Genomic DNA, 6000 nt, shown 5'->3' on the forward strand with positions numbered 1-6000 from the left:
TGGAGGCAATTATACAAGTATAAAGGTATAAATATATTGCTTGTTTCCACTTGGCCTAAACTGATATAGTAAAATCAGTCCAAGACCCATGTATAGATGAGCCCTTAGAGCAGTGGTGCCCAAGCTTTTCCTGTCCTGCCTCCCCCGGCTCCCCTTACCAGTAATGGAACCTGTCCACACATCCCTCTCCATTACCGCATGGTTGGCTCAGAAAAGCAGCTTGGGCTGAAGGCGGAACTGGAGATGCGGGAGGAACTAGAGCTAGAGGTGGCACTGGACTGGGGCAGAATGGAGCTGTGACTGGGGATTGAGTGGGGCTGGTGGCTCTCCCTCCCTGCCCCCCATGGGGGCTGGCCCGGTTCCGCGGTGCACCCCTCCAATGTTCCTCTACACCACCCAAAGGAGGTGCACCACACAGTTTGGGGACCACCGTCTTAGAGTAAACAAAGAGCCATTCCATGAAATATTTACAACTGAAGGATGGGGGGCGGTCAATTTAGTCAAGCATGAATTGAGATATATATGATACATCACATATCCAAACCAACTGAGGTTTATGTATGTCACCCATGTTTTATCAAAGTTACAGTACATCTGTCATTTCTTCCACCAATCTCCTAAGTCAAATAACAGGCAAGAATAAATAAAATGCCCCATCCCAATATAGATTTACTGAGTTAGCAATGATCTCGAATATTATTATGGTTATTTTTGTACAATCATTTCCCCAAATGACTAGACTATATCCATAGTTAAATAAAGTGATTGATGTGCCCTGTTTGCCACTCTCCTGATTTCATTTTATAGACATCTTTAAAAGTCCACCAGTTTATTACATTACATATTTCTCATAATTGTTTTGTACAAAGATTAACCTCTTCTATTGCCAGATGAACCCACACCTTGGCAAACTATTCTGAGCTTGAGAGAACTTGTTGTTTCTGTATTGGTGGCTGTGTTTAACACTGTGATGACCTCTTATTAGCCAAGTATTAGTGCCATATTCTGACATGGTGTCCCATTATGGGTCATATCCTGTTGCCAACATTATAGAATCACTGATTACAACCTGTGCAAAATCATTGCCTTCAATAGGGATGGATGAGTGGAAGTCTGTGCAGAAATTGGTCCAGCGAGGTAGCTGTAGTGCAAGAACAGACCACTTGGGGCATTCAAACTGGTCGTATGTTTTTTGCAACACTGCACACTTAGTGTTGAATCCTGCAATCTTTATGCACATCATTAACACAACAATAAGATAGAAGGCTACTTATACATGGAAAGATGACACAAATTATGGGTCTGGGTTTCAAAACATTTCCCTTGATGTCTTATCTAAGCTGTTTTTGAATATTTGTCGTGATGGGGGTCTTGACCACTTCACTTAGGAGTTTATTCCATTGTCCAATTGCTCGTGCTGGTAAGAACTTTTTCATAATATCTAGCCTACATTTTGCCTTTTTTAGCTTCAGGCCATTGCTTCTACTCCTACCATCTTCTGAATATGTGAATAATTCCCTGACTTCAAATATATTAATACCTATAAGGTATTACTATTTTTGCACTTTGAATATATTTCCCTTTCAGTCTTTGTCTTTTCTAGGTTATATACAGTAAATTTAGCTGCCACAGAGTTACTGTGTTTCAGGACAGAGTTGGTTGCATTAAAGTGGTGGTGAAATGGTGTAGTAGAATCCAGCTGGACATTGGCTTTTGTGAAACATCTGCACTATTTTTTATTTCCTTCAAGTCTGGGGTTTTACGAAACTATTTTCAGATTTGTTATATTTTGACCCATTATTTAAACTATTATTTTTTTCAAAGGAATTCTCTGTTTTTGTTGGCTCGGGACACCAGTATGGAGCACTCAGAATACAGGAATCCTGAAAATAATGTTTTCCATGGCACCTGCTGCTTGCAAACCCACAATCCATACTGACCAGGGTAGTGTCTAGTTTAGTGGATCAATCATAGTACATGATACTTTTAACTGAATCAAGACATAATGTACACCAGTACATGAGCTCTCAGTCCAAAAAGATCCCTTATTCAGCTTTTTGGCATTTTAATTACTGTAGAGTATTTTAGGTGACATTCTGAGCTAGACTGTAAACCAGGTTGACACAGATCCAGCGCATATGAAAAGTATAGATGCCAGGTATGGATGGCATTACAATTTTATTTAGGTTTTTACTGTGGAGTTAGTTTTCCCATGTTTGATTCAGCACCCCTGGAGGTGTTACCAAAGGTCTGCATTTGTCTGTCTTGTTATCTATCGCTTTCCAAATGGTTCCTAACATTGTTAGTCATTTTGACTGCACGTTGAGAGGATGTTTTCAGACAACTATCCACAATAACTCCAAGATCTCTTTCTTGAGTGGTAACAGCTAAATTAGACCTATCATTTTTTAGGTATAGTTGGAATTATGTTTTCCAACATGCACTACTTTGCATTTATCAATATTGAATTACATCTGCCGTTTTGTTGCCCAGTCACCTAGTTTTGTGAGGTCCCTTTGTAACTCTTTTCAGTCTGCTTTGGACTTAACTATCTTGAGTAATTTTGTATTGTCTTCAGATTTTGACACCTCTTTGTTTACCCCTTTTACCAGATAATTTATGAATATATCAAACAGCACTGATCCTAGTACAGACCCTTGGAGGACTCCACTATTTGCCTCTCTCCTATCTGAAAACTGACCTATTCCTAGTCTCCCACATCTGGTATTAAGGAGCATAAGTGCTCCCACACTGCAAGCACCCTTCTCTGTTGCCAGCTCCCAGGCTTATAGGAGCCACATCTATTTTTGCCCAGCTGAGCTTCATCCCCAATTAATCTTCATTGCCTACTAGCTCCCCTCCAGGTGCAGACTCTTGGCCTCTCTTGCCTATACTAACACTTCCAGGGCTAGTGTGGGATGAATGCCCTATTGCAGCTCCTTTTCCATTTCTGTGTCTAGGATTGTGGACTCTCCTTTGCTGCCTGCATTACATAGCTCTCTAACAAAGGCAATCTTATCCAACTCCTCTTTTATTCTCTGGAATGCCCATGATCTGCAGACTGAAATGTGGTGTGGTTATAGAATTCCTGATATCCACAGTTACCAGAGAAGACGAAGTTTTGATACATCAGGGATCTTAATAAATGAGGAAACTTCTTTATTAGGGAATTCTATAGCTGCTGCAAAAGCATGGTTTTCTGTGTTTATGGTCTCACACTGCATAAAGGGAGTGTGTATATATAATTCATATGCTGAATCTTAGTCATCAAAGTGGTTTTCAATCTGATTTAAATGGACAGTACATTCTATTAATTCCTGTATCCTAGTATCTCTTTTTGCAATTTGGCCTGATGCAAAATTGCAACCTGCTGACTTCCTCTGATTTCTTTATCAGAAACGCTTTGGTGCTGTCTTTAGCAGTCTCCTCATTCCTACTCTCTCAAGGATGCTGACACATAGAGTTCTTCTGTGTATGTTTTGATGTAACATTCTTCTACGGCTTTCTGAGGCTTTCTGGGTAATGAAGTCTTACAGTGACATGTAATCATGTCACCTGAACTGGAATCCATCTCTAACCTGATGCTTTTCCATTGAGAAGAGGGGTGGGAACCCAGAGGGACAAAGGGATTCCCGCCTTATGCAAAAGATATATAAGTGGGTGGAACAGAACAAATGAGGTGGCTACCATGAGAAATCCCCTAGCTACCACCTGAGCTGGAACAAGGGCTGTACTAGGGGAAAGGATTGTGCCCAGACTAGGAAGGCATCCAGTCTGTGAAAGAAACTTATTGAAACATCTCTGAGGGTGAGATTTTATCTGTATTCAGTTTTATTACTGTACTAGACTTAGACTTGTGTGTTTTATTTTATTTTTCTTGGTAATTCACTTTGTTCTGTCTGTTACTACTTGGAACCACTTAAATCCTACTTTCTGTATTGAATAAAATCACGTTTTACTTATTAATTAACCAAGAGTATGTATTAATACCCTGGGGGGCAAACAGCTGTGCATATCTCTCTATCAGTGTTATAGAGGGCAAACAATGTATGAGTTTACTCTGTATAAGCTTTATACAGGGAAAAACAGATTTATTTGGGGTTTGGACTCCATTGGGAGTTGAGCATCTGAGTGTCAGAAATAGTCTTGGCAAATCAGTTGGCAGCCCCCAAGGGGGTTTCTGTGATCCAACCCATCACAATGGGATTTAAAAAATAGACAGCACCTTGTCAACTGTATAATATATGTTGGCACCAAAACATCAGTTTATGTAACCTGGTCTCTGATTTTCATCAACGTAAAGATAACTGTACATCCAATTTTTTGTTATGATCTCAATGAGAAATACAGAGGACTTAATATATATAAGGTAATTTGCATGCCTTGAAGCACTTACTTCTAATGTTTGGCGCAGTGTCACATCCACCTTCCTGCCCAAAATTCCACTGACCATGTGAGAGGAAATTCCATTTGAGATCTGCTAAGTGTTGATCACAATAGAATTGCGAGAAAGCAATACAGTTTATATTGGAAAGCACAAACATCTTCCCCAGACCAATTATGATAATAATTTGCACTTCTGTAGCTCTTTTTATCTGAGGATCTCAAACAAATTTACAAACATCAGTTAATTAAACCTCAAAACCCCTGGAAGGCAGGGTGAGTATTGCTAAGCCCAAAATATTTAAATACAATTTTCCTTAAAAGATTTTAGTCATTACTGTTGGCATTTTATAACATTTTTGGTACCATAAGAGAAATACGCAGAGAGAAGGATTTAATAGACATTACATAGTCTAAAATGTTGTGTCTAGACATTTTTTATTGAACAAGGCAATTTAGGGCTAGATTGATGGTAAAAATTTCAAAAGTACTCATATGAGTTAGGAGTGAGGGACAGATTTTCTAAGTACTTAGGTGCCTCGTGGAATTTTCAAAAACATTTACATAGGTTAGCTGCCTAAATCCCATTGATTTCATCGGAATTAGGTGCCTAACCTGGTTAAGTGCCTTCAAAAATCCTGCAGGAAGCCTAAATATCTTTGAAAATCTAGCCCTTAGGAGCCTAGGTCTCATTAAAAGCCAATTAAACATAGATTCCTCATTGCCCAAAGAAAAGGAGTACTTGTGGCACCTTAGAGACTAACAAATTTATTTGAGCATAAGCTTTCGTGAGCTACAGCTCACTTCATCAGATGCAAATACATTTGTTAGTCTCTAAGGTGCCACAAGTACTCCTTTTCTTTTTGCGAATACAGACTAACACAGCTGCTACTCTGAAACCTGTCATTGCCTAAGTCACTTTTGAAAGTGAGACTTTGGCCCCTAAGGGTATTCTACACAGCAAGCAGGATCCTACGACAGTGAGTCTCAGAGCCCAGGTATACAGACTTGGGCTTATGTGATGGTGCTAAAAACAGCTGTGTAGATGTTGTGGCTTGGGCTCAGAAGCGTGGGTGTGATCTTCAGAGTCTGAGCTCCAGTCCAAGCTGCAAAGTTGACACAGCTGTTTTCAGCACTGTAGCGTGAATTCCATGAGCCCAAGTCTGTATACGTGGGCTCTGAGACTTGCTGCCACAGGATCCTGCTTGCTGTGTGTGTGTGTGTATATATATATATATAATATAAAATCACATAGACCTAGATATTTAGAAGGATTTAGGCATTGCTTGGCCAAGTGGAGCAATGCCTAATCCCTATGTGTAGGGTGACCAGAGGTCCCGTTTTTAAAGGGACAGTCCCATATTGTCCACACTCCTGCAGGTGTCCTGACTTTTTCTTAAAAATGGGCAAATTGTCCCTTATTTTCTGCCTCCCCCACCCCATCAGTACTGGCAGGTTCTGCTGCTGGCCAGAGCCCTGATCACCAGCTGCCCACCCACCAGCAGTGAGTGGGGGCTCAAGTGGCCGACGAAGGGGGTGCAAGGCTGGTGGTGGGGCAAAGATGCAGTGGTCTATCAGCGCAGCCCACACTGCGTGCCAGCTCTTGGCCAGCAGGGC

The sequence above is a fragment of the Lepidochelys kempii genome, chromosome 1 (genome assembly GCF_965140265.1).
Source record: "Lepidochelys kempii isolate rLepKem1 chromosome 1, rLepKem1.hap2, whole genome shotgun sequence".
Classification (NCBI taxonomy): Eukaryota; Metazoa; Chordata; order Testudines; family Cheloniidae; genus Lepidochelys; species Lepidochelys kempii.